We start from the raw sequence: 23,175 nt of genomic DNA, 5'->3' as shown, positions 1-23,175 counted from the left end.
TCAAATTAAAGGTCTCGGTAAGTAGAATACAATGCCGCAAACCGGATCTCAAAAGGTTCATCCTAATGAAAATTACAGGGTGTTAAAATGTACAAAATAGTAATGTGTTATTATCTGCGTTTTATCGCGTAACTTTTTAAAAGTTCATTTCAAAACAATTTTTCTATTGCTGTTTATTCTTTAAAAGAAACTTTATTTTGTTGTGTTTAATGATTTTAAGGGATCACTGGAAGTCCGAGATCTAGGAGTTAACTAAAGGATTTAATAAGAAGTCGATCATGTGTTGTGTCGCCTTGTAAGTATTTTATTTAAAGAATTGTTGTCTTACAAAGGTTTTAGACCCATTTATTTTTATTTCAACAGCGATTCCGGTTCTAATATTGTATGATTCCGATATTAGTAGGTTGTTACTTACCCTTTTATTGTAGTAGATGCTCAAACTGATTGCCTGTTACTTCCTGACAGTAGTATAGTCTGTTAACAAATTCACTCCTTACACGGGTTAGGATTTCTGGTGTTACCTTCCTGCAGGCCTCAGTAATTCTGTTCCGAAGATCTTCCACACATGCGACTGGTGTACAATAAATCACAGACTTCAAGTGTCCCCACAAAAAAAAAATCCAGTGGGTTCAAGTCAGGGGACCGTGCTGGCCATTCTATTGCCCCGCGTCGTCCTATCCACTTCTCACGAAAATGTACATAAAGGTAACCACGAACATTAACATCGTAGTGTGGAGGAGCACCGTCCTGCTGGACCCCAACATTAGTGCGAATTGTATTTTCTATTAATGGATGAATATTATTTTGGAGCATATGTAAATAACTTTCTCCATTTAAATTTCCGTCAATAAACAGTGGTCCAATCACGTGGTTACCAAAGAGACCTGCCCAAACATTTACTTTCTGGGGATACTGGGTATGATGTTCTCTGTGAACATGGGGATTAGAGTTATCCCAGTATCGGCAGTTGTGTCTATTCACTAAACCATTTACGTAAAATGTACTCTCATCACTAAAGCAGATATTATTTACGGTTGTTGGATTTGCTATAATTAGTCTATCCATAGTTTCACAGAACTGCAATCTTCTGTCCGGGTCATCTTCATTTAATGCGTGATGTAGCATAATTTTGTAGGGATGAAATTTGTGCTTCTTCAGGGTAGTTATTGCTTTGCGTTGTGATACCCCGATATTGTCTGCTATTTGTCTCGAAGAGGTTTGAGGATTTTCCACGACTGTACAAAGAACCTCAAAATCAACTTCTTCTGACAAAGGAGGACGGCCTGAACGTTTTGCATCAGTAACGCTACCAGTCTCTCTAAATTTTGTTATTAACTGCCTTAAATAGGTTCTGCTAACAGGTCTTTCTGGATGGTTTTCATTAAATCGTCTCATTGTTTCGTGGTAATTATTCCCAGAAGCGCCAAAAATAAACACCATGTCAACTTTTTCTTGAAGAGTGTGAGACATGTTTCTAACTTTAACAGCACTAAAACTAACAAGGTCAGTAGCCACACTGCACCTTACAAGGTCAGATACTTAATGGCCCAAGTAACTGAAACCAAACATAACAAGTCTCTGGGAATACCCAGATAACAAACAACTTTCACTTTTACAACGACACAGGGACTATGTCAAAGATTACATTTAAAAATGCAGACCACAGATTCTGTACAAAATTATTATTAACAAAATTACGAATTATCCTTTTTTAATTCAGATTGTAGCACCGTTTCCAGCGTTAAAAGGCAATGTTAAACGACACATCACATGACCGACTTCTTATTAAATCCTTTAGTTAACTCCTAGATCTCGGACTTCCAGTGATCCCTTAAAATCATTAAACACAACAAAATAAAGTTTCTTTTAAAGAATAAACAGCAATAGAAAAATTTTTTTGAAATGAACTTTTAAAAAGTTGCGCGATAAAACGCAGATAATAACACATTACTATTTTGTACATTTTAACACCCTGTAATTTTCATTAGGATGAACCTTTTGAGGTCCGGTTTGCGGCATTGTATTCTACTTACAGAGACCTTTAATTTGATGTGCATATCAACCTATGCTTACATTTAAGAATCTCGGCTTACTCCTCGTGGACCGTCCCCCATTGGAGGTGGAGAGTCAATGAACCCATGAAAAACAAGATATTTAGGTCTAACGAATATGTACGGAGTTTAAACCTCCTAACTTATACGGTTTAAAAAAAAAATAGGGGGGGAAGGGACTTAAAACTCACCCTGTATAACGTACAAAGTAATTATAACGTGTTGTAGAATAGAAGCCAAGAACCGATTTGCACTGTATAGACACACAACATCGATATTTTTGAAATTAAATACGAGTTTTCTGTAAGAATAAATCAATCGTTAGTCGTACTTATCTCCGTGAAGGTCAAAATCGGTATCAAAAGGGTTAAAAATACGGAGTTATAATTTTGTATTGTCTTAACTGTCTTTGCTTTGATACATTTAAAACCGACTGTTAAACACATAAATAAATGTTATGCTATCCTCAGACAAGCAAATAAAAAAAGTTTAAAGCCGCAGTTTCAAAAGCCTATATATATTCTATAATTAGTAAATTACTGAATTAATCCAATGAAAAAATCCTTAAATCCTACCCTTCCCCTCCCTCTCCTCTCATAGGTCCTTTATCTTTTATATTATTCTTAAATAAAATTTGTATTGGTCCTAATAGGACAGAATAAAGAAATACGCAAAGTTTAATGTCAGAAGAGCTAAAATACAGCCTAAGATTTTGAAAGGACCCTCTTTACAAAGTTGAAATACTTCCATAACTGCTCTCACCCCATCAGACTTTATAATGTACTGTCGACCACTTACTTTAATGAATGAACATTTATTTACCCGTGCTGATAGATTCCGCTAGGAAAGTATTAATTTATTATCATTATAAACTGATCACACCGACATACCGAAATTAAGCTACGCAATTTTTCAGTGAGTCACAAACAGAATAAATACTATAGGTTAGTTATATGGGTATTTATATCCGTCTTAGATAAAATACATTACCATATACATACATATTTTTCAAATTATAAATACAATTACAAATACCTTGATAGTCGATCTATCAGCGCCGTGGTGACGACCACTTTAGAAGTAAGAACGCGCCCTCATGTATCGGTAATGTCAGGTGACAAACAATAAACGTACAGGGTGATAAATCATTTAAGATACGCCCAGATTATGATTACTATCCTTTCCTCCCTGATAGAAGGCCAGTGCGTAAGTAGATTGTGTCTTGTTTGGACTTTCCTTTTCTGTTACAAAGTTTAGGTCAAAAGAACAATATAATGCAGAACAAACAGAAATCTTTAATTAAATTTTCAATATTCAAGATCTTTATTGGTCTTTAAACACATTCAATAGTGCAATAGACTTCGTCAAGTTATTAAAATATTCTAAACTAAAACTAAAACAAAAACTCAGATTCTACCTACTCAATCAATCCAGCCTATCAGCAAATATGTAGATCTATATAAATAATAACAACAATAACCAAACAACCAACAGATCTATATAAATTAACAATAATAAATAACTATTAACACATTTAACATGGATAACATTTTAAAACTCAACAATATTAAAACTGAATAAGTAACTGAATAAATAAATACATTGAGAGACAAAATTTAAACAATTATTGTTGTGGAATCACAATTAAAGAATTCGTCAACACAATAAAATATATTATATTTTAACCAGTACTCAAAAGTGTTTTAAATTTGACTAAAGATACATATCTAGCATTTAATGGTAACTTATTGAACAATTTAATTTTCATAAAAAGATGACTGCATTGTGTTTTGGTTAATTTAACTGGTAAGAGTTGTAAATGTTTTGTTCTAGTAGGATAATCATGAATATCCTGCCTAGTTGTAAATGTTTCAAGTTGTTCCTTTATACTTATAAGGCAGTAGAATATATACATATTGGGAATAGTCATTATTTTTAATTCCTTACAAATTGGAACACAAGTCTCTTTTTGAAGCATTTGTCATAAAGCGTAATGCATTTTTTTGCCATTTCAATACTCTTACTGCACTACTACTGTTCCCCCATAGAGTTATACCATACCTTAAGTGTGAATGGAAAAATGCATAATAGGAGGCTAGGAGCATATCCATAGTTATACAATGTTTCAGTTTACTCAAGAGATAGACCACTCTAGATAATTTTTTACACAATTGATCTATGTGATGTTCCCAACTTAATTTTCTGTCAATGTATACCCCTAATACGATAGCTTTACAGGTTTACTAACTTCATAATTCCTTTTTAAAGTAAACAGTATTTTCTCAGTCTTTTGATCATTTACTACTAAGTAGTTTATCTCAAACCATTCCAAAGCCGATTTTACTGCATAGTTTTCTTCCATAATAAGATTCTCATAATTTCCACTGAAATTCAAGAGTGTGGCGTCATCTGCATATAATACTGAGGAGCATGGTACATTAAACGAGATATCATTAACAGCAACAACAAACAAAAAAGTGCCCAGGACAGAACCTTGTGGGACTCCAATTTTAATAGGTTTTAGTTCGGATCTATATTTTGCACAACTAACTACTTTCTATTTTTTAGATAGGACATCATTAATTGCAGTTCTTTGCCTCTAATACCATATCTATAGAGTTTTGATAGTAATAACTCATGATCTATGCAGTCAAATGCTTTGGTTAAGTCGATTAATGTTGCAGATGATAACAACCCTCTTTCAAAATTCGCTAAAATTATTGTATCTACAATATTTTCAACTGTTTTTATTGTACTTTGGTTTTGTATGAACCCAAACTGTTCTTTACAAAATAGATTATTATTAACAAAAAATGAATTTAGTCTCAAATATTTTACTAAAAATTGGTATTAAAGAAATCGGCCTTTAGCTAGATGGGATAAATTTGTCTCCTTTTTTGGACACAGGAGTTACTTTAGTAACCTTAAGGGCATGAGGGAATACACCTTGCTCTATCATCATATTAAGCAATAATGACAATGAATTAGCTGTTTCATTTATAATTTTCTTTACAAGCTTATTAGAAATACCATAATAGTCTTCACTACATGATAGGTTTAGATTGGCAACAACTTTTAATACAATAAATGTTGTAATTCTTTGCCATGTTAGAGTGTCACAGTCATTAAAATTAGATAAATTGTTTTCTACTAACTCTATGGCGCGGTTTTGAGATGGTCTCATATTGGATTTAAGATCCAACTCACTTACTAAATTAGTAAATAGTAATTAAAGGAATTAGAATTTATTACTGAGTCACTGTAATGTCTTCTACTGCCTGTTTCACTCTTAATAACTTTCCATGCAGCCTTGCATTTTATAGAAGAGTTTTTAATATATTCTTAATTTGATAGTATTTTTTAAGGTAATTTATCCTATTTCTTTAGAGTTTTTAAACATTTGCATAATCTTTTTATAATTACTTTCATTGCTTGTTCCTTTACTATTTTTAAATCTATCATAAAATGTTACAACAAACTTTATCGTTTCTTGTGATTCTGGTGTATACCATTTAATATTAGGCCTTTCAACAGCTTTTACCTTAATTTCCTTTAATTTACAGCACTCATTAAGAGAATTTGTCACTAATAACATAAAATTATCAAAAGCTAGTTCTGCATCAGTATGTTTATTCAGTTGTGATAGGCTAGACCGACGTAAATAATATCTAAAATTAAATATTGCTCATGGTGTCAGATCTCTTATAGTTCTAGTTTTGTACTTTGGATGGCTATCTGAGAGAGATAAACCATTGAACTTAGCAAAAACTCCAGCATGGTCTGACAAGTAAGGTTCAAAAATTTGACTCTCGATGTGATCTCTAGATATAGTTGTTATTTTATTGTCTAGACATGCATCCCCTCTAGTGGGTTCTTAATTCAGCCAGTAAATATTGTAGGGTCTCAATAAATTTAAAAAGGACTCAGTTTGCATTGAATTTACAGTAATATTTATATTAAAATATGCAGATATTAGATATTCAAAACTATTGTACTTTTGATTGAGAAAACTAAGGAAAGACTCTAATAGTATTAAAAATTCCTTTGTATCAGAATCTGGTGTTCTATAAAGAGTGGCAATAACTGTTTTAATATTTATGAGAGTTACTGCTGTAACATCAAATGTAAGATCAGCATAAAATTTATCTAAATTTATAGTTTCAAATTCAATACCCTCCTTTACATATATTATGTTGCCACCTCCTTTGGTACGTAGACGTTTTCTACAGTAAACAGCAGCTAAATTAAAACCACAAGGAACATAAAATGAGATTTCTTGTTCACACAGCGAATGTTCATTAAGTGTTAGAACATTACAATTTATACTACTTATAAATAAATTTAATAAATCTAACTTTTTTCTAATCGAGTGTATATTTAAATGCATAACACTAAGAGGTATAGTAGAAAGTTCCCCTAGGGGTTTCGGCCTAGAAACGCTGAACTGAAGTTTCCCGATGGAGTCTCAGTGCCTGATGGTGGAGGTTGCTCGTCCCTCAGATGTGGGTGTTGTGACTGAGTCTTTCTTCCTGTTGTTGCTTCCACAATTAGTTTGGCAAGCCAATCCTTTCCTGCATCATTGAAGTGTTGCCAATGACGTGTATGGAATTGCCTTTCGGCTTTGCTGGCCTCAACAAGAGTAACATTAAGAAACCTGTTACACAGGGTTTTTAGATGTGCATTGGTCTTTAGTATTTCGGTGTTCACACACGACCACCCTTCTAAGTCCCTTCTTTTAGGCAAATCTATCAAAACAATATTTGGTTGTGTAATACTATTCATAGTAACTTCTATTTCATCAAGAGCTTCGATAGCCTCGTTTTTAGCCACATCATTCGCGTCACACATTATCACTAAAAAATCATTTTTATTCAGATTCTCACGAGCTAACTTGTCACTATTTAAAACTTGTTTTGCACGCCCTCCTGGCTTAACAAATCCAACCGCTTCACAGGATTATTGCACTGTATTTATATGCCAGCTTAGGTCCTGACCATGGCTGTCTGCACAAATTAACATTTTATTTGAGTTACTCAAACTGTTTCTACTTAATTCACCTACATCTTCTTATTTATCCTCACTGGTTGCAAGAGTCTCATAAGGATTTTTAGAAATAAAAGAGCCTATGTTCTTTGTTACATTTCTGGTCTCTTTGCATGACTTTTTCCCTTTAACAACAAGAGAGAACGAATCTAAATGATTTGTTGTAGAAATCCGCCTTTTGTCTTCTCTACAATTATTTTTTGTAATTGGAGTTGAATTTGATATGTTTATATTTAGGTTTGTTGGTTCAATAAGTTTCGGATTTAACTGATAAATTTTATTTTCTAACAGTATTATTTTCTCTTCTTTTTCTGTTACCAGAATTTCAAGATTAGCAGAGTGATTACTAAGTTTAATTATTTCTTAATTTGCATTTTTTAGATCGTCATTTAAAGTCTTTATTATTTCTGTTTGAGATTCTATCTCCTGAGTGATATCCTGGAGGATATCCACATCCGGAGTGTCTTCTGTGTCATTATTACAAGAGAGGCAATAACTACAAATCTATTTTCCATGAGATTTCTCTAAGTTTTTATATTCAGCAGTGGTCAAGGAAGTACACTTTAAATGGAACCACTTAGAACATGCGCTTGTACACGATATAGCTTTTTGCTAACATTTTTAGAGCACTTACCACAAGGGTATTTGGGAGTTTTATTCTTCATTCTAATCTATTTAAAATCGTAAATGTAAAACAAACTAAGAAAATATGAATTTTAAAATAAATAAATAAAATATGAAATGTAAAATAACTTAATAAAATAAGAATTGTAAAACAAAATAATAAAATCAGAAATATTTTATTTATTTTCTGAGTTGAAAATTATTTTGAATATTACTTATACGTTAAAAGTAAATCATGTTAGCAAAAAGATATGCAATGCAGATGATTTGAACCACTGCCCCAGATTCACTACGCCAATACTCTATCCACTGAGCTATCAGAGGCTTGTTAAGTATGATGATAACTGCCTATCAATTGCATCCAGGTACTAGTGGCTAGACAGATTTAAAAAGGTAACTCTGAATAAATGGTTGTTACTACAAAGTATATTGATAACTTATTTTAAATCATAGATAAGTAATTTTGAACAGTTTGTATTTAATAATAAATATAACTATGTGAAATAAAATAACCAGTCAAAAACGTATTATTGGCACTTTCAAAATTGTAGCAGTTTAGAGGTTACTTCAAATCAGGTAACTATTTGATAAGAATTATAAAAATATCACCAAAACTAAAAACTAAGTGATCCAGAGTTACTATTCAGTTAATACTTTACTTGTTGGTTGGACTTGCACAGCCAAATGACTTATAACACATCATTGAGAAAAGAATCACCACCCAAAACACATATACTTATAGAGCAGACAGCCAGCAGAGATTAAATTTGTTTTTGATAACCTACTATTATCAAGTCAAAAATTTAAAATTATAATTAATAAAATATTTTATACTTGGTAAAGCATCATGGAAAATTTAGAAATATTATGAGTACAATACACTGCACTTGGTTTGTAAATGAACATTAAAAGTGTAATAAAAATTACATCACAAGAGCGCACTGAAATAACATCTTGTTACCATCATTTAATAGTGAACTTTCCTTGTTTACGTTTTACTCTATGAATGAAAATGTCACATGATAAAATCTGATATTTTTAACGTGGTTAGTTTACAATTTTATTTATTTTTTATTTTCTGCAATCGTGGTTACATCTAAGACCAATGTAAAAGTATTCGCTAAAGCCCAATCAAATTCCAGCAACTGCCATGCACCAAAATCTGTCTGTTTTCCTGTTAAATAAATGAAGCTTGATTCAAAATTTCAAGTCGGTAGATCATTTAGTTTTAGAAATCGTGTAGAGAGACAGACGTAAATGAAATTTTCATGGTATCTAGAGTGATTGGTTTCGCTGAAGGTCAGCCAACTAATAACATATAAAATATTAAGCTATATTAATTATTAAACAAGTACTGTAATGCGATGGGGATTTTTGAGTAGTGAAACGTTAAAGAAGATATTAAAATTAGTTATTTTTAAATCCCTTGTTTAAAGTTTGTTATTGACTATGACAGTTTTAAAAAGATACAGGATTTCAGAAATTTAACACCATAATGTTATACCTTTTGTAACTTATTACGATGTCAAATATCCAAAATCCTATTATCTTAATGCTAAATTTGAATTTGTAGAATTTATTTATATTCTAGATGTCCATAATACAAAGTGAAACGAACGTTCTACTATCAAACAGATTTTTAAACTAAACTTTAATGAGGAAAATAGAAACGACCATAACTTAACTTGCAACATAGCCTGAACGCATGTATACTCACATGCATATGCTGTTTATAATTGTTGTAGTCTTTTATAAGTAAGTAATTGACATATAAGTTTTAATCTCATTAGTCTTAAATACTTTAGACTGAAAATTAAACTTTTCCTTGTCGTCAGGCCAAAATTGTCTTAGTGTATTATATGTACCAAAACAAAATTTTGAGACATATTTAACCATATAAGAAACGTATTTTACATTTTTAATGAAAGGGCTGAGCTCGGTCGGGAGCAAGCACTCTTAGTAAAGTTACAAGGGTTCACATTCTCAGAAATGTCTGTCAACTAAGCCAATTAACTAAGCCCCACTATCACTTAACAAGGTTATGGAATTAACAGTAAACGTTTCAATTATTCATCCTACTCCAAGCCACATTGTGAGATTAGTTTACACCGCCTCCAAATCTATTCATAAGCCAAAATTTAAACTTGTTATTTATTTGTTATCCGTGTTTAAATTTATCTATAAATTATGATTGTGTTATTTACTTTTAAATCTCATATTTATTACTAACAGTTATCCGGGGATTTGCGCTAATTATCCTACTGAAAAACAGGAAATTGCAGGCATATTCATTTTAAATGATATTCTAAACTTAATATCCTTTAGAAATTTTATAATCACTGTAAAATGTAACAAGTTTCTCATCCGTTTTAGATATAAGTTTAAAGAGCCCCTATAGTTGTATAGTTAAAATAGGTATAGTTGTTGTGTTAAACCGTGTTTTAAGTATTATGATGCAACTGGAATTTCCGAAAATAAAGCATAATACAAGATTTCATTAACAAATACTATTTTATGCCATCGTGGAGGAATCCTAAAGCCGAAGTTCTTAACTAAGTTATTACCTCATGATGTAAATAATAACCGGGATGTCATTTTGAAACTGTAATTCGTGCGTTGAAGCCTCAATGTACGTACGCAGGTCTGACAAGCCTGCTTTCGGTCTATAAGATCATTCCTTTAGTAATTATGGTTTATTCTCTTCTAAGCGAACCTAAACGAAATACATAAATCCTACCAAGACCAAAATGCGACGACATATTTTGAGCTTAATATTATCACTTCAATACAAAAAACGTGAGTGTATATAATTTTTACATATTTAAATGCAGTATTGTGATAAACTAATAGTGATACTATGAATTTGTAAATATGCCGTAGGAGTAAGATCTACAGTATACAAATTTTACATTGTAGAAGATGGCCAACACAGCTCTGACACTAACACAGGGCTCTACAAAGCAGTTTACCACAACCACAGTTCCACTCAACCGTGTCAGAGACAATCACGTTAATGGTGCAATACCAGTGTGCGATGTCATTCAGGAGGCAATGGTGTGTACTACTATATTCCAGCACAAATATGAAACACTTGGTTTAGTATGTTAAAGAAAGCATTTAGTCTTATTGTGTTTGTTGCATAAATAAAAAATTTAACTTATTTTCAAGTAAAAAACCGTTTTTATATCAAAATATTGAGTGTTATATGTAGCGAATGCTCAAAAAAATCTTATTGTGCACTTTTAGATTATATGAAATTAATTAAATTAATATTAATTCCCTTTAGAAAAAATATAAGTTTAAATACTTGGCGTGTTATTATTGAATATTAAATGAATTAATAATATATTATTTGACAAAGATTTCTTAGTCATACTAACAGAGAATAAAATTCATATTTTATAATGCATCAATTGAAATAGTTTTTCAGAGACGAGATTTTGTTTTAATTAAATTTCCAGTACATTACTAAGATTATTATAGATTTTGGTTGGTCATATAAAATTTGCGAATACTAAGTTTAAAAGTAGACTGGTTTCGTTATAAGATGAAAGTAATGTTATTTGTTTTATTGTAAAGTAAATATTCGATACTAGAAATATCCCATTATAACTAAAGGTTACACTAAATCTACCTAGTTAATTTATTCGACATCAAAACAAACCAAGGATAAACTGGTAAAATAAGTACTCGATATCAAGTTTACGATGTACCACCATCTGATATAGTGTCCACAACGTATGAAGGTCTTTTGAACAAGTAATTTGTATGCAAATGTAGGTCTCTGTTTGGCTTAGATTTATGGACCTTAATTAAAAGTCTTTGTATTTTTAAAATATGCATAGTTCCTCCATGTAATCAGGTGAACTGAGCTTTCGTCATAATTATAGAAGAAACGCGTCACAAATTCGGTGTATTAGTCTTATCATTCATGATCATATTTTATTCAATTAAGTTATAATTTTATATAGTATTTAGTATTAACAACTAAATAATTTATAACTACAAAATGAATATTTGCTTTTGGTTCCGATACAAAATTAGATAAAAATGTGATACATGTGAAATATGGAGTTTTTTCCGATCTAAATATTCAATGAAAAAAGGAAAGAATACAATGAGGTAACGAATATATAATAGGGCTCTTTCCAGCAGGATAGCGACTATAACTTTGACTCTATACCAATTTAACGAGATATCGCATTCTACGATATTGCGTAGACAACTTATGAAGGTATTTTGAACAAGTATTTATATGCAAATGTAGGTCTCTGTTTGGCTTAGATATATGGACTTTCACCTTCGTTTACGATACAATAAAGATAACGGAGGTTTGGTTATAACTAGAGAAAAAACTGTACATAATATAATTTTTATGAAAGTTGTCGTAAGTATTATGAACAATTAACTTGTATTCAAAGATTTGAAACGTTATGTACAATTAAACTTAATCTAAAGTAAACGATATAAATATTATGGTTGTTTTTTCTGAGATTGTTTCATGTTGAAATTTTATTATATGCATTAGTATTTTAAAATTAAGGTTAAAAGTATATTGTTTTGCAATGCCTTAACAATAGCAATGTATGATATAATGAGGTACCTAAAACAATAAGATATTCCTATAAAAACCTGCTGACGAGTAAGTAAAAAAAACATTAATTAAGAATATTACTGTGTTTTCAACAGTCCATAATGATAAATAATATAGTACACACAAACACACACACAAATATATATATATATATATATATATATATATATATATATATATATAATATATAAACCATGGTGTAAAAAACTCCCGCACTTGCTTGATATGGTAACCCCCGAAAGATCACAGGTAAACCAAAATAAAAAAATCTACTTTTTTATTACTACCATTTATTGTCGTGTAAAGGAGATGGCCTGCAAGGAGTTAGAAAAAAATCTTATAAATAAAATTCAAAGCCTTTATTAGTAGAGTACAATGCCACAAATACGATCTCAAAGGGTTCATTTTTTTAAATTTACGCTGGTTTAAAGTTTGAACCATTTAAAATATTGATCCTGTTTTAGATCGTTTAATATTATTGTGTTAGCTTAAGTTGTTTATGTTAAACTTAGTAAATTATTACTAGAATTAAGAAATAACTTATACATATATACGTTAGTTAGTTAATTAAAGTTCTTAGTTAAATTTTAGGTTTGTTTAAGGGTTATAAGATAAGATCTATCCTTACTCTCCTTGTATAATTGCAAGACATGTCAAACCTCATTACCTAAAAGAGGATGTTATTGGTTAAGCATTAGAAAAGTTTATTGCTTGAGTCCTGGAAAAATTACATACTAGACATACATTACATCAGCACTTATATGATTTTATCTTAACTGACAAACAGTTTTATCTGAAATGATAAGTGGACTGATATTTACCTAATCTACAAAACATTGATTGAATGTTACATTACTGAACAAATCTAAAAAAGCCACTAATATACGTAAAGAAGTAATAAATATGTGTTGTTGCGTGAGATATAGGAAATGCTTGACGTAATTGTTCAGTTGAACGATTTTTCTATATGATAATATGATTTTCCTGTTGCTCCTTTTGGTCCTAGGCTTCCAAAGCTCTTTTGGTACCAAGACTATCGCCTTCGCCCTCCAACCAAACATCCTTAGAGCCAGTCGGTAGAGTCTGTCGTATCGTGCTGTGACGAACAACAGGTGTGTTGTATCTTATTCGGGCTATTTTATTTAAAATATATAAAAAAAACAAAGGATTTGTATACTTACTTATTTTAGAAATACTTATCTAATTGCAGTTGTCCTAATGAATTAAAAAGAATTACATAGCATTGGTCAAAATGTATATTTGTTTTTCATGTATTAAAATGTATTAAACATTTATAAACGATTTAAAGATACAAAGTAACGGTGTTATAAAATTAGATATTAGTATTTAAACGTAGACTGCAATATAATAGAACCCATGATGTTACGTGCATTTTCATTTTCGCACTTGAATAGAATAAAGAAAATAGTTATAATGAATATAATTATTATTAGTTATTTAGTAAACTTTTTATTTATTTACAAACTTGTAATTACTTTTATTATTTACACAGTATTTTTTTAACGTTTCAGCTTCTCAGTTATAAAAAATACAATTATAGCTCTCAGTCCAAATAAAATAAAGATTTGCAATATTTTTAAAATAAGAAATCTTTGTTATTGTCTTAAAAAATTATTAAAATAAATAAATCATACTACATACTATCGATTGAAAAATTGAAAAATTATTTTAAATAAATTATAACAAAGGGGCATTAATAATGGTGATAAGAAATTCACTCCAGAAAAAGCTAAAATACCGCCTACAGTATGACTTTGAGAGGACACTTGTTGAAAAGTTGTAAGACTTTCATAGCTGCTCTTATCTTACCAGCACTTATAATGTACTGGTGCTTTACTTTTTACATGTACTTTGAACAGTTACTTATTAATAGTGCTAGATTCCGATAGGAAAGTATTAATTGATAATCATCATCGACTAATAACGCTCATATATACAAATTAGGGCATGTATATATATACAAAATGAGAAATATGTGTATAATACATGGGTGACTATACCATCTAAAAAGTTTGATTTGTAGAAGACTTTAACTCTTTGTTTCCAAACCAAGGAGACTTTACCTATTTTGGAAGGCTACGTAAATTTATTTTACAAGTGAAATATTCATAAGTGTAATAAAAAACTTTTATTTTATTCTCCAAAAAAAATTAGAAAGTGCTTTTTTAATTTTAGATTCCTTTACTTACGATAAATTAAGGCAAAAACTATTCATAATAAACAAGAATTTGTAAAATTACTTATTAAAACATTCTTGTATGCGTTTAGAATATTCTTTTATAATTAATGCGTTTTAAGCGTTTAGTGTGATACTGTAAATGTTACGATATTATTGCATTGGATATTTTAACACATTAAAAACAATTCATCACTAAATGAGGACCATAAATATTGTAAAATATAAATACACAAAAGCCTATCACTGTTTTCAAAGTTTAAAAAGTATATTGAAGACTCTTGGAGCAATTAGAAAACTTATAAATATTAATAAATATAAATAATACATAGCAAAAATGCAATGTTGTCAGACAATTAAAACATTTTTATGTTTAATAGAACAAACTACTATAGAACAATTTAAATTCACTCATTATGTACGTACAATATTCAAGGTCACTGTTCCTCATGTTATGGGAAGAATGCGAGTATCTATAGTACAAGCAGAGTTGTAGACACTCTCTTAGTACACAGTGGAATCACCGCAGTTCCACTCATGAAACTAATTTACCAACCCAAGATTACTACGAACATCACTACATATCCGAAAAGAAGGGTTAATAATTCATTATCAAGAGTGAATTTGTTGAGTTAAAACATTGTTAGGCCTGTTAAAGTATCTCCCGGCGGTATTTTAAACGAAGAGAGGTTTAATAAATGGACGGAGGAAAGCATGAATATCCATCTTCATTACAGAACGGAAAGATTAAGTGAATTCTCAATTATTTACCAAGCCTAAATTATCAGTGCACTAACCTGATGTTTTATACTGTTTAATTAAGCGTAAAAATACTTTTTTGTTAGGTTTTCAATTCACCATTTGCGTAAAAGATAAAACAATGTCCTGTCTGTTATTTCTGTCCGCAGGATATTTAGAGAATGAATTGCCTTACGGGCTTTAATTTTAATTAATATATGGACGAAATTGATTTAGATTAGTGTGCATGTCATTTTACATTGGTATTATAGTTAACCATGCCGGAAACTAGAGAATTTCAGAATTAATAAAATTGTAAAGAAGCTGAGTACAATCACAAGACATTTTGTCATATTATACACTAATACATGTAGCCTAAATATCTGCAAGATGTATTTAGAAATATAACATCTGTAACATCTGTTTATATAGAATATGGAAGTCTATTTCTACATAGACAAGAATGGTGCATGTCGATTCCTGTGGTCTAACTGAATGACTTTAAAGTCTATTTCTCAGTAACCTTGTACAGTTTAATTTTTGTTTACCGGTAGGATAAAAAATATATTTTCTGTAGGAGTGTTTGTCTGGCTGTCAGTCTCAGTGACTTGTTGAAAATGAAAATAGTTGTAGGTTTTAAATTTTGCATGTAACCTTGTTTACATAAATGTTCATACCAGTTTTGTTCTTGAGTATTAATAACATATTATATGAATTCCATTATTTCCTCATATTTAGTCTTTTTATGTATATTTATTACACTTGAAAATAAAATTGAAACGTTAAACCATAATGCTGTAAATTATATTTTGTTTTATAGTTATAAGCAGTGTGAATGAACTAAAGCATTTAACAATATATACTAATAGTTTATTCGCATAAATCAGAGTTTATAAACGTAAATATTAACCTTTTAAACAAATTAATGCGGTGTTATCAAACACTTTAGAACACTCGTCACTTGCACTGAACTTAAAGTAGTCACTAAAAGTAATTAAAACATATCTTTAAATATACATATATATATATTTGTGTATAAAAAGTACAATACGAAATAAAAAGAAACAAATTACTTCCATAAATTCATAAAAGATAAACTACGAAATAATTTTCATTTCAGTAACTACCAGCAATTTGATAGATTTGATAGTAACTGTTTTTCAAGTATCTCGTATTTCTGTCACACAATTCTAAAATATCACATAAATGGCAACAGTGACTGTATCTACACATGTTTATACAGACGGCTGCCTCAATATCGTGTTGTGTGTGTGTGTGTGTGTGTGTGTGTGTGTGTGTGTGTGTGTGTGTGTGTGTGTTCACATCTGAGTGTGGGTCACTGGGCGGTTTACCGTAGCTAGCAGTCTAATGTCGCTTGTTACTACGCTATCAACTGTAATATATGTACATTTAAGGAACGTTACATCATATTAGATACGATTGTGTGTTATATCCCTCCTGTAACTCTATAGTTTTATGTAGTTTGAATGCATTCTCTCTCTCTCTCTCTCTCTCTCTCTCTCTCTATATATATATATATATATATATATATATATATATATATATATATATATATTATTTCAATAAACATTCAATAAGGCTATTGCCATCTATACAATTCAATATATATATATATACTAATCACTGTGTTGAATAGAAGAAAACAAAAACTATTTTTCACTTCTATATTTCGGGGGGATTTAATCAAAAGTTAAATAAGGGGGGTCTTCAGGAAGTTTTAAATAAAAATGAATATAAAACTATAACATGTAAACAAGAATTAATAAAACATAAATGTAAACACAGTGCACAACATTTGATAAAGTCCAGCTGACGTGAAATTTTTCTAATTCAATCTTGTTGGAACAGTTGATTTTTATAAAGGGTGGAATACAACTTGTAATTTATGGAAAATTTTGAATGTTATAAAATTATTTAAAAAGTTATCTTAAATTTAGACCAAATGGATTTTTTGTCTTCAACATAATTTGATGAGCTTGCTCCATGTGTTTTAATTTTAATCTGTTGTAGTTTTCATCAGGGCATTGTGGTAGTTGGTGTATTCCTTTTAATTTAAAACACTCTTCAATTTTGTCTTGTTTGTGTTCTAGACAATGTCTTGCCAATGGTTTATCTTCATCTTTATGGAATATGTCAAACCTATGCCCTGTCATACGGATTCTTAAATGGTTCGATGTTTGGCCAATATATTGTTTGGAGCAAAACTTACAATTAATTTGGTATATTACATTTTTTGAATTACAGTCAATTTTGCCAATTATAGGATAGGTCATTCCGGTACTAATGCTATTGAATTATCTTGAAAAACTCATAATTTTACATGTTCCACATCGTGATTTTTTACATGGATCACATCCATTTCTTGTATAGTTGATAGATTTTGGAACTAGTGTGTTAACAAGCTTGTTTTTTAAATTTGGAGGTCTCTAAAAATTACTCGAGGTGCTTTTGAAATAAAATTTGAAGTGTCAGGGGAACTTTGAAGAATATTAAATCCAATTTTTATAATAGAATTAATTTTGTGTAGACCAGGGAAGAATTGAGTAATAAATTTAGGTTCTTTTGAATAATCATATGTATTTTTTTGACATTTCGGTTTATTAATTTGATTTTTGAAAATTTTTTCGGGGTAATCCAAATCTTTGAAGGTTTTATTCAATTTTTCAATGTAGTTTAAGAAATCAGATTGGCTGCTGCATAGTTTCTTTGCTCTTACTGACAAACTTTTTGGAATGGATTTTTTGACGTACATTGGGTGACAGCTGGAGAAATGTAGGTAATTCATAGTGTTAGTCTCTTTTATGTGTAATTTAGTTTGGAGAAATCCAGATTAAATAAAAACATCTAAATTTAGAAACGTGACTTTAGATTTAGAATATATCCATGAAAATTTTAAAGAAGAGAAATCTTGAAGATCATTAAGAAATTGTTTTAATCGAAAGTGTTTTTAAATCGAATCCATGATCCCAGATGAAAAAAATATCATCTATATAACGTAGCCATTTCAAAGGTATTAAGCGTTGTGTATCTAAAAATTCTTTTTCAAATAAGCCCATAAATAGACTTGCGTAAGATGGGGCCATTCTAGTTCCCATTGCAGTACCAGAAGTTTGTATATAACTTTGGTTATTGAATTTAAAATTGTTCATAGTAAGTATCATTCTGATTAACGTAATAATAAATTGTGTTGTAGGTTTAGTATTATTTGGTCGTGAATTTAAAAAATATTCTGCTGCTTTTGCTCCATCTTCATGTGGGATGTTAGTGTAAAGGGAATTGACATCCACTGTTACTAAAATAGAGTCATCATATTATGTTATATTATATGCCATATATATATATATATATATATATATATATGAAAGTTGAAAGTTAGAAAATGGTTTCCTTGTCATGTTCAAAATAAAATTCGTATAAAATCCATTATCCATCGTCAATACGCATTTTTATTCGAAATAAATCATGAACCTAGACTATCTCCTGTCAATGTTTTCGTAATATAATCAAAGTGTTTCCCTATCAGGTAATATAATCCACATGATAATGTATGGTCCGATATACGGAGTAACAATTAAAGCTAACAAACACTAAATAAACAAAAATTCACAAAGAAACTTTACATCATCTTACATTTTTAATCGGTTTAGTAGAAATTAATAAAATAAATTTTCTAGTAATATCTATATAAATACCTTGCTTAATATAATTGGGGTGGTAAACTAGTACAAGATAGGCTCAGTATATTCATAAAAATAAAAGAAATTTAAATAACATTTAAATGTAATATTTGAAATAGTATTAAATTCATTTTACTATTAAAAGTAAAAAAAGCTTATTATTATTGATTACTGAAAATGTTCAGCCTTAACTAAGGGGTACTATTTACTCTGCGTTGATTACATTTATAAAATTAAATTTATTATATTTGTAAATAAACTGAAAAAATAAATTTCTGTGGAATTTACGTGAACGTTCTAAGTCATAAATGTTAATTAAACTTTCTTTATAAGGACTTTTTCAAAGAATAAGGCTTAAGAAACTGTAAAATATCCTTTCTGTCTCATTCGAAGGAGTCATTAAATGTGATACTGTCATTTAATTGAATTCCATAATCAATTAAACTCACAAATAAAGTATATATTTTTCAAAGTTATATTTGTAGTTTAAAATGCACAACACATGTAAAAAAAAACATACACTAAGTTTTCCTATACCCAATGCAAGCTCCAATAAAATGTAAAAATAATCTAGAAAGTAACTATCCTGGAAAAAATTTACTTTATCAATTTAATTAATAGTATCATATCAAATATTAAGGTGGAAATATCCTACGACATAATTCTAGACGGCAGGTGCTCGTTACCTTACCAATAAAACGGTTATATAAATACCTCTAAAATCTTTGTTTACAGTTAAAATACTGTTAAAAGCTATTTATTAAATGTGGAATGCAACCCCAACAGTTTTTAAATATTTTAAACTACACGTAACAGTAACTAAAATATGGCGCAGTGTTGTTGAGTATTAAATATGGTTTTACTTCAACTTTGTTCAGCCGCGCGGAACTGGATGTAGATGAAGTGGTAAGTGTATGCAGACCGAGGCTTGGCCACTCTATCGTGAATAAGTATCTGTTTACTGAGAATTTGCATTTTCATCCAGTCTCTTTAAAATGTACTTTGTGGAAAGATGAATCTTCAAATATACAATTCTTGTAAATGAAATATGAAAATTTCAATATTTTTTTTAAATATTTGAATGACCTATAAAAAACGTAAAATAAACTCTGTAATTGTATTAAATATAACCAAGTAAATAAATACATTACATCAAATATGAAAAATATAATAAAATGTGAAATAAAGTTTCGTTGTGTTTTAGCAAAATGTGTGTTTTCTTAATCAAAGTTGATCTCTTATCGTTTCTAATTTCTTATGCAGGTTAAAATGGTCTGAGAGAATCTGACCGAAGTAAAATTATTGTAACATTAACACCAAAGTCAGTTTTATTCATGTTAATTGTTTCCCATTTCTAAAGAAATATATCAGAAGAAACAGAAATAACGCTAGGTGTATAAGAGCTATCCCGAATCCCATCGCATGGATAAAAAATATTACCTGGGAACAAAATATTAACAAAGTAGCCTAAGTATCACAAACTTTAATATTAATAAAAATACTAAAGGTCCGCACGTTGCAAAATAGAAAGCAGTGATTCGGAATGTCTTTACACCAAAAATGCTATATAAATAATAAGTACAAGCATTTGTAAAAATATGGATTTGTTGCCTGAGCTTTACCTTAGATCATGAGGTGGGGGGTCGTGGGGTTGGAGAAATGAAATTTCTGTCTGTCTGTCAGCACGAAATCTTGAAATTGAGCTGATGCCATCGAATTGTCCATAATAATTCATTTCTAAATGACGAACACTGAGTTCAACTATGGTGCATGTAACTCTATGGGATATGGATGAACTTTAATGAATATTTTCATCTTTGTCTTATGGGTAATAATGATGGCAACGAGAAAATAGGGGAATAAATAAATTAATGATCCAATGAGAGATTCAAACATATGACATATTGTAAACTCTTTGAGTAATATTGGAAAATTCTTTAAATATTACTAAATGTTAATAAAAACACTACTTTTTTCCAAATTGTTTATTTTTTGGACGAGGCCTTTCGAAACCAAAGGTTCCATCTTCAGGTAACTCCAAAAATAAATATTTACACATTGTCTGTTACAATTAATATTAAAATAACATATGGTGTAAAAGTTTTTGAACAAAAATTTTTGGACAAAAATTTTTGAAATATTTCAGCCAGTATGAAAAATTAAATTTGACTAGAGTTTAATTTTTGAATAAATTGAGAAGAAAGAAGATTGGAATTTTCAATAGGGCCCTCTTCATTTTTTAAGAGTTTTTCTTTATTTCTGTTTATGTATAGTGTTTCAAGTTCATTCAAGTTTATTGGTTTTGTTATTTCTCTTATTAATTTTAGATTTTTAATCAGAACATGATTCTGTGTCCTGATTCAATGCAGTGCTACAGCTTGTCAACTCTTCCATATTTTGTGTGTGATAAATTCTCTTTAAATCGTGTTTTTATTTTTATTTTTGTTTGTCCAATATAAATTTTGTCACAGTCATCGCATCCAATTTCATAAATTCCCGATTTACTATCATTTGAAATTTTGTCCTTAAGGTTTCCTAAAATAATAGTAGTAATAAAATAAGAAGAGATCGGATTGCAGATCTCGAAACGTAGTGTTACTGATATTTTGTTTTACTGAATGATGGCAAATGTCTGGAAAAATCCTGTTTCCTTCATGTGCAATTATGTTGAGAAAGATACAAATATACATTTGTGATGTTTTTAGACTTGTGAATTGTGCTTAGAACTTGATTTATTCAATATGAGTTCTATAATGCATCATTTTAGAGTTAAATTATTTCTTATGTTATCCTCTGTCAATATGTAAGCAGGACATCACGACCATGAAATAAGGTATAGAGTTGAAATTCTGCAAACCTCATAGAACCTTGTTACGACACGTAGTGGACCTATTCCGTCTTTGTATTAACTTGAGACGAAATACAAATTGGTTAAAAATGTACCACATTTGTTACGAACAATCATTATCTGAGGGGTAGCCGACTATCGACTACTGGGGAGGCTTCCTTCATGAAACTGGCGGCCCCGAGGTATCCTAGCCTAGCTTTGGGACCCCTTAATTACAATTCTCCTAGAGCTAAGACCTTTATTATTTCGTTCGGGTCTAGTTTGCGCTATTTCTCCTTTTCTGAGTAAAATCTTGCACACCCTCTTCTTTTCTTCGACCCCGTTTGGGTGTGTTTCCCTCTTCGTTGCGGCCGCCACACATTGGAGACCCGGTAAGTGCCCCTGTTGTGTTGTAGGGTCTGATGTGTGCCTGGAACTGCCGCTGCCGATGCTGTTCTCCAGTGTGTGAAATCACCCTCACAGTCCCTGGCCAGGTAGTGTGGCATGGATGCAGAGGTCTGGCTCTTCATTACCACAGATGACCTCAGCACATCAATAACTGCTGCTGGTATTGGACACATATTGTACACAATAAAATTTCTGCTTCTGTATGACATTGATTAGGAAACTTAAATTATTATTTTTTATAAACATATTTGCATATCATTTTATATAAAACCAGAATTTAATAACCATAGCGACTAAACTGATACATAAGGCAACTAACAAACCTTAAGCTTGCAGATAATATATTCAGCTACCAAGGTACGATTGGGTCCTTAGTTACGCCATAAAACTTTTTATTTGTTTGATTTGTTATTGACGATGGAAGGTTTGAAAGCAAAACTGTATTTCGCATATTTGCCATATTTCTAGCTTAAAAATGATATGACACAATCTACGAACGCTCGAAAATTTGTGTTATATATTTTTTTACCTATAACGATGGCATGTGTCCGAAATTCTGTTATCCTTATAACAGTAGTAGTTAGGTGATATAACGATAGTTTATATATCACACAGAAACAAATAATATAAAATAGAATAGGAATATTCATACGCTTCAAAATTCTTCTTTTGGATTGCTTAAACATTTCAAAATGTACAGTACACTGTCGGTAGAAGTTACTCATTTCTTGAGTCAGTTGTTACTACAAGCGTGATAATATATGTATGATATTTAACAGGACAGTCATGGTGACTCTAAAAACATGAAAAACTAAAGTTTAAATTCAAGGAACTAGGAACATTTGCAATTACTCAATTCTGCCAGTATAATATGAGTGTAAATCGTTGTTCTAATGCAACATAAATAAAAATAGGTGAGGATTGTCACTGTAAATAAAAATTATAAAAGCATAAATAACTTTTAATCGTAAGTTATACGTTTAAGATTGAATGTA

This window comes from Homalodisca vitripennis, chromosome 7, assembly GCF_021130785.1.
Source record: "Homalodisca vitripennis isolate AUS2020 chromosome 7, UT_GWSS_2.1, whole genome shotgun sequence".
Classification (NCBI taxonomy): domain Eukaryota; kingdom Metazoa; phylum Arthropoda; class Insecta; order Hemiptera; family Cicadellidae; genus Homalodisca; species Homalodisca vitripennis.
This window is presented reverse-complemented; position numbering follows the sequence as displayed.